This window comes from Budorcas taxicolor, chromosome 7, assembly GCF_023091745.1.
Source record: "Budorcas taxicolor isolate Tak-1 chromosome 7, Takin1.1, whole genome shotgun sequence".
In the NCBI taxonomy this organism is placed as follows: Eukaryota; Metazoa; Chordata; class Mammalia; order Artiodactyla; family Bovidae; genus Budorcas; species Budorcas taxicolor.
The window spans coordinates 107,191,523-107,205,020 of record NC_068916.1 but is presented as its reverse complement, the minus strand read 5'-3'; the positions used below and the strand labels follow the sequence as shown (position 1 = coordinate 107,205,020).

The 13,498-nt window shown below is 41.8% G+C and overlaps 1 protein-coding gene across 1 annotated transcript in view; it reads right to left on the bottom strand.

Annotated features, from left to right (window-relative positions):
• Positions 1-13,498, bottom strand: part of FER (FER tyrosine kinase) — a 459,494-nt gene that overhangs the window by 156,069 nt on the left and 289,927 nt on the right. The window lies entirely within an intron of this gene.

Here is a 13,498-nt window from a genome sequence, read left to right as displayed (position 1 = left end):
AAGTTTTTTCTCTGAAACAAGGTTGAAATTCATAGCTAAGCCATCTGGCAATTTCTAAATTTATTCCTTATATTAGAGTGAATCTTTATATGTCAATCTTTCTCACAATGCAACATTTCACAATAAATACCAGAGAAAGTACTTAAATCACAGAAATTTGTATAAAAGAAACGTGGAAGTTTATTCAATAAATTCATTATAGACTATAACTTCTAACTTCATCCATTCTAGTCCCAGAATTGCAAAAAAATAGTCTTGAGGTTCATTTTCTTTTTGCTTTCCTTTTCTTTTCTGAAAGGAATGCAAATAAATGAGGCACATAAGAGTGAAAAGTAGAGCACACCTGCCACTGCCACGGGAAAACAACTACACAAGGCAGTCAGACTCTTTTGGAAGAAAGCAGAACTCCTCAACTGGGCAGTCAAAAGGTCTGGTCTATTTCATATAATACACAAGAATGGAGTCTACACTGTCAAAGACACTAGTAGGAAAGATTTTTCCAGGACTCACTTTGAGACACAATATAATACACAAGAAGATACAGAACAGTCTGGAATACACCAGGCTATGGCAGGTTACTAAAACAGGGCCAAAACAGTGAAACAGCATGTTGGGGAAACAATGGAAGCTGAGATACAACTCAGCCTGGCTCTGAATCCATCCTAATTTTATATTTATGCACACACACACACAACCAAACACTGAGGTGCACTAGAAATTCAAAGATATGTGAATTCAAAGGTAAGTTGAACTCAGTTCCTGTTCTCAAAGGCTTTAATATAAGCATATGGAGAATAAAGACTCAGAAGTATGAACAGTCTAGAGCTAGAACACTGAGATACATGTGGTCTATATAAACATGCATAAAAAGCCTTCACAGAAGAGGTAGAAAGGTTTCTCAGATTTCTCAGAGTAACTTTTCCTTAACCTTCTACAAGCCACTAAACTATGAAAACCATAAAGTTCCTGCTTTCGGTGTTCAGAAGTCGCTTACAGTGCTTGCTACTCCCTACGATCCTTAAAAAGATAAAGGTTAAATGGAAGCTATTTTGGGGGGGAAAAAAAAAAGCACAAGAGGTACGCATACCTTTGCAGGAGTGAAACACAGGGATTGGTCAGGGATCCCTAAGTTTCTTTATCTGTAGCTGATGACTGTCATCATTCCACTGATACTAACTTTCTTCTCCTAGAAACTAGATGGTCTGTTTTTCTAATTCCATTCCCCCCAAAATTTCTCCTAGTAGACCAGGCAGTAGTCTCTGATATAAGCCATAAAAGTCATCACTTCTATGGAACTCAATGTTACAATTACACTGGAGGGGAAAAGATGAAATGCTAGGGAGATACATAGTTCTGGAATTTCGAGACAGACTCAGAACATAAGGGTATATTCTATTAGACCCTTATGACAAGGTGGTTACAACCCAAACATTAAATACATGACCAATAAATTTAAGAATCCAAATGTCATTGCAAGCACTGCTTCTCTAGGAAAGTTCATCTCCAAAGAATAAAGTTTTAGAGTATACTCTGTTCAAAATGTTAAAGTGTCACATGAGTAACAGATGTTAAAAGTCAGAAAAAGTAATTCATATTATATTTGAGAACTTAGGGGAAAAAAAATTTATGAAAGAAGTAAAAAGAAAAGTCTTGAACAGGGCTATAATTCCGATGCACTAAAAGGAGAAAATAGCTTCAGTAAATACACAGGAAAAAGTACAGATTGTCTAAAAAGAGTGAATGCACCAATCTTGTGTTGTTTAGTCACTAAGTCGCGTCCAGCCCTTTTAAGGCCCCCTGGACTAGAGCCCACCAGGCTCCTCCGTCCATGGGATCTTCCAGGAAAGAGCACTGGAATGTGTTGCCATTTCCTTCTCCAGGGAATCTCCCTAACCCATGTCTCCTGCATTGGCAGGCTGATTCTTTACCACTGAGCCACCAAGAAAGCCCTCAAACCAATACTGTAGACCCCTAAGTTTTTAAAGGCAGTAGTGTTGAGTATGGTAAATGGATGGGGAAACAGTGGAAACAGTGAGAGACTTTATTTCTTTGGGCTCCAAAATCACTGCAGATGGTGACTGCAGCCATGAAATTAAAAGATGCTTACTCCTTGGAAGGAAAATTATGACCAGTCTAGACAGCATATTACAAAGCAGAGACATTACTTTGCCCACAAAGGTCCATCCAGTCAAGGTTATGGTTTTTCCAGTGGTCATGTACGGATGTGAGAGTTGGACCATAAAGAAAGCTGAGCACCGAAGAATTGATGCTTTTGAACTGTGGTGTTGGAGAAGATTCTTGAGAGTCCCTTGGACTGCAAGGAGATCCAACCAGTCCATTCTAAAGGAGATCGGTCCTGGGTGTTCATTGGAAGGACTGATGTTGAAGCTGAAACTCCAGTACTTTGGCCACTTGATGTAAAGAGCTGACTCATTTGAAAAGACCCTGATGCTGGGAAAGATTGAAGGCAGGAGGAGAAGGGGACGACAGAGGATGAGATGGTTGGATGGCATCATCAACTCAATGGACATGGGTTTGGATGGACTCCGGGAGTTGGTGATGGACAGGGAGGCTGGCGTGCTGTAGTTCCTGGGGTCGCAAAGAGCTGGACACGACTAAGCGACTGAACTGAACAGGTATAAAAACGAGAGATATACTTTCTGACCATAACATGGAGAGCTTGAAGTACTAAGCAATCTAGCATTCACTGGATCTTATACCCAACTGTCTCTAAACTTTCATCACTCTTTTTTTTTAATGTGATGCAGTCCCTGGGCAAATGGTGTAAATACAGTTGTTCCTGCTGCTTTTCATTAAGCACAACTGTAAACCAGGAAATGACGAAGAGACAATGAAAGAACTCTGAATGGAGGTAAGAGGAAGGTGAGCTGTGTGGGACCCCAGGGATGGGGACAAGGTCGCAGCAGGATGTCCCCCAAACGACAAAGGAGGCTTAACTCTCAACAGTGGCAACAGAAGACAGCCCAGGGGGGCCCATTCCCATCCAGGATCACACGTCTGTCCTGCCAGCATCAGGTAAACCCAGCACCACTTGCAAGGGGCTGTGGGGAGCTTGGCAGACACGAGCAGTCAGGGCCAACCCGCTCTTTCCCACCGGGGCTGAGACTCCCCGCCCTGCCAAGAAGTATGGGGGTGGCTCTGAAAGCAAGGGCAGGAGGGCCCCCAGAACAACAGCGGCCAAGACTGGGAAGCCTTTGGTCTCAGAGACGATATTCTCTCCCAGACCAAGAATTACCAAAGGAGTTAGGCTGCTGGTGAGGGAAATGCTGCCAGAGAGAAGCAGACTCTCCTGGGAAGCCTCTGTCCCCGCAGAGCTAAGACTCCCATCTCCTTCCCAGACAGGCAGCCAGCCCGCAAAGGGCTCTCTGTTCTTATGGGCAGCGGAGTTCAGCCAAATAAGCACCAGGCGGCTGACACGCCCGACACTGTGGCCCACCACAGGGAGAGGAGCAGGTGGAAACCAGGTAAACCTGCAAAGCAGAGTCATACCACAACGGCTCCAAGAAGTGAACAGTCGCTTAACCCACAGCCTGCAAAAGCAAGCCAGGTCTTACACACCAAACCTAAACCAGGTGACCGCTTGCAAAAACAGAAGATTTAAATAGGACCCAGAGTCTCCCAACAAAATAAAGTGTTCAGAGTACAACACAGAATCATCCATCAAACCCACAGCCAAGGAAATCACAACCTGAATGAGAAAAGACAGTCAAGTGACACCAAAACTGGGACAGATCAGACATCGGGATCATCTCGCAAGAATTTCAAAGCAGCTACAAGAATGCTTCAACAATCAAACTCTCTTGAAATAAAAACAGATTAACTCAGCAATGGGAACAGGAGTTATAAACCAGAAAGGTGAAGATAATAATACTAAAAAAATTCAGTAACAAAAATAAATTGACAGAATGAGCAATTCAGTAAAATGAAGATGACAGAAGATAGAGTCACTGGACTTGGCCACAGACCAATAGAATTTATTCACTTTAAACAAAGAAAAAAGTTTTTATTTTTTTATTTTATTTTTTTATTTTTTTTAATTTTAAAATCTTTAATTCTTACATGTGTTCCCAAACATGAACCCCCCTCCCACCTCCCTCCCCATAACATCTCTGTGGGTCATCCCCATGCACCAGCCCCAAGCATGCTGTATCCTGCGTCAAAAATATACAAGCAACTTATGCAGCTCAATTCCAGAAAAATAAACGACCCAATCAAAAAATGGGCCAAAGAACTAAATAGACATTTCTCCAAAGAAAAACGTTTTTAAAAAGGAACAGAGCCTTGGAGACGCACGGGACAATAGAAAAGGCCCAACCTTTGTATCAGAGTCTCAGAAGGAGGGGAGAGACAGAGTGTGTGTAATGCTCCAGAAGTACTGAAACAAATAACAGCTGAAAATTTTCCAAATTTGCTCAAAGACACAAATCTACAAATTCAAGAAGCTGAAACAAATTTACATAGGATAAACCCAAAGAAATCAGTTCAACTGAGACATAAAATTACACTTCTGAAAATTAAAGACAAAGAAAAAGTCTGGATTCAAAGGCAGATTTCTCCCTCCAAAGCTATGGAGCTCAGAAGGAGGTAGCACAGGTTTTCAAATGTTGAAAGAAAAGAACTGTCCATTGCCACTACAGGAGACAAAACTATCTTTCAAGACTAAAGAAAAAAAAAACACAGACATTCTTGGATGAAGGAAAACTAAAAGGATGTGATCAAGAATAAATATAAACAGTTATAATATTTTCTCTCTACTCCTCAATGAATCGTTTTGTATATCCCAGATACTACAGACAGCAGAATGTTAGGATAGGCGAGACATAGGAAAAGTAACTCATGGGACAATTCCCCTTCAACTTTCATTTAGCTCTGTGCAAGTAAAGAGTTAACTTCTTTAAGCATGTCAGTTTCACTCGGCTCCTGCTTATCTAGATAGCACACTCTTAGTTAACGCTGTTCAGATGTCACCAAGTAATGTTAGTCTATATGCCTGAAATGGCAGGTGAAGCCAAACATGCTGTTGGCTTGTTTAAAATAAACCTGGAGTCATTCTGTGCATCTGGTGTGGCTTCAGGTCCTCACCATGGCTGGTCATGGAGCAGGTATGTGGTCCACTCCCTTGGAGAATTCTGGACTCCAAGACTCAGAGTGTATCTCTGAGTATACTGAGAATATCTCCGAGTATGTCTCTTCCTGAGTATATCTCTGCAGTTTGTAGGTGGACAGACATGCCCATAAATAGAGCAAGAAATCCTGAGCTTGACCGCTCCTTTGCCATTCCTGCTGTCTCACTTGTACACTCTGCTACAATAAATCCTGGCCTTGAGTATAACTCCCTATTAAGTCATGTAAGACTTTCCAGTGAAAGCGTGAACTAGTGGGTGGTAGCCGAGCTATCAAGACACTCTGGGGGCTTGCAGGTTCTGAGAGCTAGATTCCTCAGGCAGCAAGTGGCAGAAACACTGTTTGAACCTGAAATTTTTGACTCTGCAGGCTATGTCCTTTCTAACAAACCATGCTGCCACCCAAGATAGAGTAATACATTGAAAGCAATGCATAGATTCTTTAAACTTCAGAGATTGACTCTCATGCAATGTAAGACACTCAGTCGTGTTTGACTCTTTGTGACCCCATGAACTAACTAGTCCATGGAATTCTCCAGGCCAGAGTATTGGAATGGGTAGCTGCTCCCTTCTCCAGGGCATCTTCCCAACCCAGGGATCGAACCCAGGTCTCCCTGAAGGCAGATTTTTTACCAGCTGAGCTACCAGGGAAGCCCACCATCCAAGTATCAGTTTTAATTAACTGAAACACAATGGGTTTATTTCAAATTCCAGTTCTAAAAGATTTTGACTTACGTTTCATATACTTGTTTTCAGCAAACAATGCCTATGTAATCCAGTCATAGATTGCTCTTCATTCACTGAACTGACTACATTATATTTAATTTAAAGCCTTACATTTTGCACATTCACAGTTTGGGGATCAAAAAATAAAGCCACAATAAAAATTTTAAGTTGTAATTAAGTAAAACACCACCATATAGCTGACAAAATTATGAATCAATTTTGTAAAATTTTTATATAACCTATAATAATGACTTCAGTCTTCAGACCACTTATTCCAACAAGATGAGATATGACAAAGTTCCATTTTCTCATAGTAACTCTATCAATTTTTCCATAATGTTTAAAGAAATAAAAATCAAGAAAAAATTAAGTCATACCAATAATATTTTCCACTTTCAGGAAAACACTAGGCTTTTGTAATCCTTCATCTTTGCACATGAATAGGTGTAATAGAAAGCATAAGCTATAAAAATAGCTGCAAATAAGAAACGATGACAGCTTGAAAATGTTAAAACCCGAATTGGAGACAATTACTGTGGCTTCACAAAGTAGCTATTTTAAATGACCTGACCAAGGTAATGAATAAGCAACTTCCCCTTTGCTCTCCTGTGGAGGACCACCAGCCGCTGCCTGCCTGGGCCGCGGGGGCCTAACCGGGCTTCCTGGTGGCCTGCCACAGGCTGCAGATGGTGTTACTTGCTATGCCAATTAATCCCCGCCAAACTGCTCTGTGATGGCTATACATCTCTTCCTACAGTTATCCTTTTAAAGAGCTTTACAGGGATACAGGGACCTATTTGAAATTAGATTAAGCAGATAACTCAGTGATTAAGAGCACACTTTAAATGAATAGTCAGTTCTCTAGGACTAAAACCCACCTAAAATACAACCAGGGACACTACAAACAATCTTAGCTATTACCATATCTTTTCCATATTCAAAATTCAATAAAAGGAGTTCTTCCATAAGGGTGGAGAAGAGATAAATTTTAAAGCTATATTTTCACTTTTCATTTTTTTTTTTTTAGTAATGACTTCTACCTTAACCAATTACAGGACAACTCACTAATACAGTAATACAACCTATTCCCAAGCAACAGCCAAGTATTACAGGTCCAACTTAAGAAGTTAGTTACCCAAAACAGTGAAAACATAAGCTTTATCCATCCATGGTCAAGTGGATGGAAGTAATCATCCAGGATAATGGATTTTTTAAAGGCAAAAAACACAGACTTTAAAAAGAAAACTAGCTACAATTTAGATTCACAATTTACAACTGAACACCTAAAGCAGGTAAATTTCTGAACATATTGACAACATGACACTTCAGAGCTTTTATGCTGAAGCCACAAGCCCAACTATAATCTTTAGGAGGAATAATTAACAGAATGCCACAACACAGAACATCAAATGGCTGTCAGGGTCTGTAAGTTTTCTGCTGTTCACACTGAGAAGTAACTGTTCTCTCTACTTTTCTCTTCAACACAGCTTTTCAGTCAGTCTGCTTCATTACCTGCTCAGCCTGCTTAGCACATTTGTTCCACTCAAAGTCACAGCCACGGCGTATTTTTAGAGTCCAAGGATTACTCAGAATTTGATCAGCTTTGTCATTAAAGTTATCAGGGTTGCTTTAGAATAAAAATCCTCATTGACAAGTATGCAAAGAAGTCTGCCACTATGGACTCCGCTTGAATAGCTTTTCGTAATTGAATACCTGTTTAAATACTCTACAAATTAATGCTAAATAATTCAAAAGTTCTTCGCTCCCAAATGGTTCTTATTTGGGAAAGACTTCTATTTATCACCTTAGCAAATATTTCATTATTGTATCAGCAGGTTTCATAGAATACTTTCTCTATGTGTATGGTACACTTCTGTCTTTCAAAGGGAAACTTAATTCTTATTTTTAATTAATGTTTACTCAAATCCCCTACTTATAAACTTTTGTTCCTATTAGTATACTATTAATTGAAAAAAAGGCTGTATAACTTTCTGTAGACATTAATATCTTCCAATTCATTTTTCATCTGAACCTTAGAACACCTCATTTTTCTTGATGAAAACTCTCACAGCCAAAGTCACCCTCCCAAGGGGTACATGCAGCTGGAACAAGTTGAGAAACATGCTGATACAGACCCTTCCCACGCTCTGGAAATGAAATGACCAAAAACAGCCAGCCAGAACAATATGCAGGCTCAACGTGGCCTATCAAATTCCTGCAAGACACACCTTATTCTTCACCCATTAATACCATCATTATGTCATGGATAATTATCCCTTTTGCTGATGAAACTGAGTTTAGAAAACACTGTGAAAGGGACGGGGTTCATTAAAACGACAGCAGAGTATAGATTCTGCTCTTGGAGCTTGTTATCCAGTCAGAACGGGAGCAACAGACGGTGCGGTACCTTTATCCCTGGAGAACAAAACAGAAAACGTCTAGCTTTTTCGGTCTAAGCCCCTACCCGTGCTCCTCCCTACCCCACACCCTGGCCACTGAGCTGAGTCCCTCTCAGGAGGGTTTGGTTCTCTCCCCAGTGCCCCCTGAGCAGGAGGAGGCGTGTCTAAGAGGAATGGGTCAGAGCCTGCCCTCTGGGCCTCGTGTATAGTCTGCGTGGAGGACAGCAGCCTCACAGGCAAGAGACACGCAAGGGGTGCCTCTGGCCCTCCTCCAGGGCGATGGGGACAGGGTTCAGTGGAGTGACTTTTGATCCAGATACTGGTCAAGGGGGGCTGAGTGGGGCTGAGGACAATTCCTTGGGATTGATCAGAACCATCCTCAATGGGTCCAGAGGCTCCAGAAACGCAGCGATCTAAGTCACTGCAGCCCGGGCCCCCGTGCTCTGCGACGGTGGAGCCAAACTGCATGGGCTTTACCCAAGGCTGTGCGGTACTACGCCAGCGACCTCCCCTCTCAGAGCCCCATCTCCTACCTCACAGTGAAGGCAAGAACAGCAGCTACGATACAGAGTGGCTCCCAATACTAAACGTGAGTTTTAAAGAGCTCAGCACAGTGCTTGACACACAGGAAGCGTTTACTGAACACTAAACATATTCAAAAGCAGAGACATTACTTTGCCAACAAAGGTCCGTCTAGTCGAGGCTATGGTTTTTCCAGTGGTCATGTATGGATGCGAGAGTTGGACTGTGAAGAAAGCTGAACGCTGCAGAACTGATGCTTTTGAACTGTGATGCTGGAGAAGACTCTTGAGAGTCCCTTGGACTGCAAGGAGATCCAACCAGTCCATTCTGAAGGAGATCAGCCCTGGGATTTCTTTGCAAGGAATGATGCTAAAGGTGAAAGTCCAGTACTTTGGCCACCTCATGCGAAGAGTTGACTCATTGGGAAAGACTGATGCTGGGAGGGATTGGGAGCCAGAGGAGAAGGGGACGACCGAGGATGAGATGGCTGGATGGCATCACGGCCTCGATGGACGTGAGTCTGAGTGAACTCCGGGAGTTGGTGATGGACAGGGAGGCCTGGCGTGCTTTGATTCATGGGGTCGCAAAGAGTCGGATACAACTGAGTGACTGAACTGAACTGAAGCATTCTCCTTGCTCAGAATCCCTCAAACATCTGGGAAAAGGGCAGTACATCGTCTCTCACACTCATCTACCTCCAGCACCTCGACTCCCCTCTTAAGCAAACCATGATCCTGTTCAGACCTTCCTTCCCTCAACAAGCGTTTATCAAGTATCTGTTGAGTGACCATCACTGTGCTGGGCGTTGGCTAAAGGTGACAGAAGCCAGCCCCTCTTCTTGAGAGCAGGAAGAAGTGAAAACACGTTTGCAAATTACAAAGTAAATTAAAAAGCACCAACATTACTGAGATAATGAATAAAGCAGAGCTAGCTCTTTAAACAGACTGGCATTTAAGCTGAGTCTGAGACCAGGCAGAGACAAGGGAACGATACTCCAGACAGAAGGCCCAGCTGGAACAAAGGCTCTAAGTCATGGGGAGAGTGTGGTATGTCCAAGAAACAGTCCATGTTGACCCTTTGGGTTCTCCACATATATAATAGTGGACATACAATTATATACTTGACATCTGTATCTGAACATGTGATCCTATCTTAAACTAACCATGTTCGTAGCAGAACTCTACTCTTCTCTCCAAAAACTGTGTTCTCACAGTGTCCCCCATTTCAGTGTTGACGAGCTAACCAGTTCCTCAAACCAAAAATCTTGAAGAGTTGTTCTGGAGTCTTTTCTCTGCCTCGTCTCCCATAGACAACCCACCAGGACATGTTGTGTCTACTTCCAAAAGATAACACATCCACCTTCTGTCCATCTTGAGTCCCACTTCTGAAGACCAAGTAAACATCATTTCTCCCCGAGAGCACTGTAAGAGTCCTTTAGTCTGATTTCATGCTTCCATCCTTACCTCATAAATACTCTGAATGCAGGAGAGAGTTGCAAATAATCTTTTAAAAAATGTAATTAAGAACTGCCTTCCCTTTTATTAAAAATCTCCAATAATGTTGCACTAGTCTTAGAATGAAACAGACTCTCTTCCACAGCACAGCACGATAAGATCTGGGTCCCGCAGCTCTGTACACTGATCTTATCACTCCCCCTTTGGAGGGCTTTCTTATATTCCTTACACAGACTACGTCTCTGGTTATTGTTGATTTTGAACTATGTACATTTGTACTGCGAAGTCACTCTACCTAGAACTTACTCATCTCTGTAACTTTAACCATACTTAATGCATTTCATGTTCCAGGTCTTTGAGTCAAACTGTATCTTTTCAAAGAAACTTTATCTGGCCATCCAATCTACAATGGGCTTCAAATGACAGCATACTATTTCTAGATTATGTCACTGACATTTTGAGGCCCAGTATCACTTATCCAAACATGTAAAAGTTATTTATTCTATTAACAGACTGTTACACAAAACACGTTCTACTATATTCCTCTGACAAATGTGCCTCCCCCAATACGTGGAATGTGGTAAAAGGACGCCCATTAAAAAGGCCTCCTTTAAGAAGAAAACATTCGATGCTGTAAGAAAAGTTTGATCCCGGTCTTATTCGCTCTCTAAGTCTGCCGCTTCTCTTCCCCCTCGTGATCCCACTGCACTTCTCAAGCAGCCTGGCATGTACACTCCTGTGGACGCCCCTTCTCAGCATCCAAGCCACACCTGTGTGTGCCATCAACCGGCACCTGGCGGTCACTCTTCAGACGGTCTATCCTTGAGAGCGAGGGCCTGGATGGGCCATGGAGGCTGGTTCAGGGGCAGTGGGGTTGGGTATCAGGGCCCTCGAGGCCCTGAAAGGGAATCGACCAACTCTGTGTGGTCCCACAGTCCACATTCTGGGGACTACGAGTGCCTCAACTGCAGGCAGAGCACACCCGGCGGAGTGCCAATGCAGAGCCCCAGAAGGAGCTGTGTAAAGTCTTTCTGGGTCTAAGGACCTCACCAGTTCACCTGTTTCCTTTTTAGCAACACTAAACTACAATTCTTCTAACTCATCTGTTCACTTTTATGTAGGTGTGTGTACGTGCATGCTAAGTCATTTCAGTCATGTCTGACTCTTTGCGACCCCATGGACTGCGGCCCACCAGGCTCCTCTGTTCGAGAGACTCTCCAGCAGGAAGACGAGTGGGCTGCCACGACCTTCTCCAGGGGATCTTTCCAACTCAGGGAAAGTGCTCACGACGTCTCTTGTGTCTCCTGCACTGGCACACAGGTTCTTCACCTCTGGTGCCACCTTGGGAAGCCTACTTTTCTGTATCTCCTCCCTCTAAAAGGTAAGCTGCCTGCTTATCGGAGCTTTGTCTGGCTTGTAATGTCTGACACATACATCACTGCTATTTCATAACTATTTGCTGGATTATAGTTCTTACAATGATAACAGGAAAATACAACAACTTTTAGAAAAAATGTTTCAAAAGGTCATGTTTGCAAATAAATACTGAACAAATCTGGACTTCCCTGGTGGCTCAGGGGTAAAGAATCTGCCTGCCAATTCAAGAAACGTGGGTTTGATCCCTGGGCTGGGAAGAAGCAAATAGTAACCCACTCCAGGATTCTTGCTGGGAATCCCATGGACAGAGGAGCCTGTGGGCTACAGTTCATGGGGTTGCAAAGAGTCACACACAAGTTAGTGACTAAACCACAACTACAACTTACCAAATTTAAGGAAAGTAAGCACTGCATTTCAACTAATCTTATCTGTGTAAGATTTACAGTTTAGTAAAAGTTATCTATTACTGTTTTATAAGATGGCATATATGTTATCCTAAAGCCTTAGGAATTTTATAAAAAATTGAGATAAATACTGAGAAATCTCTCATAAACTAAAGACTAATGGAAAGGGGGACGACAGAGGATGAGATCGTTGGATGGCATCACTAATTCAATGAACATAAGTTTGAGCAGACTCTGGGAGATAATGAAGGACAGGGAAGCCTGGCATATTGCAGTTCATGGGGTCACAAAGCATCGAACACGACTTAGTAACTGAACAACAACAACAGGTAGGAAGAAACTGGCCAATAAAAAAGTTTACTTTAAGAAAATATTCTAATATATTTTACACTCAGCATATGCAGAATACCGTATCAGAGCATTCTTTCAGTAAATTAATAGAAACTAAAAATGAAAAGCAATTTCTGCTTGTGAGTCAAATTTTCATTAAATGAGTTGTTAATTATTTAAACATACCACTATAATATGCATTTTGTATTAAATTGTATACCTTCATAGAAAACTAAGTTACTTGATTTCAAGATGAAAGATTCAAGAAAATTCCCCAACAGAGAATCCAGTATTAAAGCCCCTGATATTACTGTTATTCACATCAAAGAAAACTTTAAAAAGGCAGATGGTTTGCCAAAATTTAATTTTACAATGCTTCTGCATACCAGCTAAAAACCTGTGTTTGTTAATTATAATGGTAATAAATAGCACTGGGTAGAACAAAAAGCCATTTGTCTCTTTGACTCTCCTCATGAGGTGGGTTGAGATATTTTGGCATGTATGACACAGGCATATTGAAGTGGATACACTGCAATCATCTTAATATGTGAAGCAAAATACTGAAAATAATTCGAATTTAAAAACCACAACAGATCGAAAGGAAGAAGCTAATCAACAGAAGCTATCTCTAGGGTTGGAGAAGTAATAATTTTCTTCTTTAAATTTCACTTTGACTATAGACTGCCTATATTAACAATCAGAAAATCAAATGATTTCTTATGAAAGAAATACAGTGAATGTATATAGCTGTATTTATATGTATAGGTATAAGTTAAGCTTGGGAAGGAAAGAGTTATCAGCTTTGTGACTCACACCTTCCCCAGCACTACAGGAAGAACACCAGGAGGAATGAATGACCTCCACCAGACGTCCTGGTAAAGTTATGGACAGACTGGTCTTCAAACCTCAGCCTCCATCAGAATCATGTGGAGGACTTGGTAAGATTGACAGGTCTCACCCCAAGACTCGTCAGTAGATCTGGCAAAGGACCCAACAATTTGTATATCTACTAAGTTTCCAGGTAGAGTTGATGCTGCTGGTCTGTTGATCTTAATTTGACACTATTAATAGTAATACTTTGGTATAAACCTAGGACGACAGAGGATGAAATGGCTGGATGGCATCACCGATGCAATGGACAT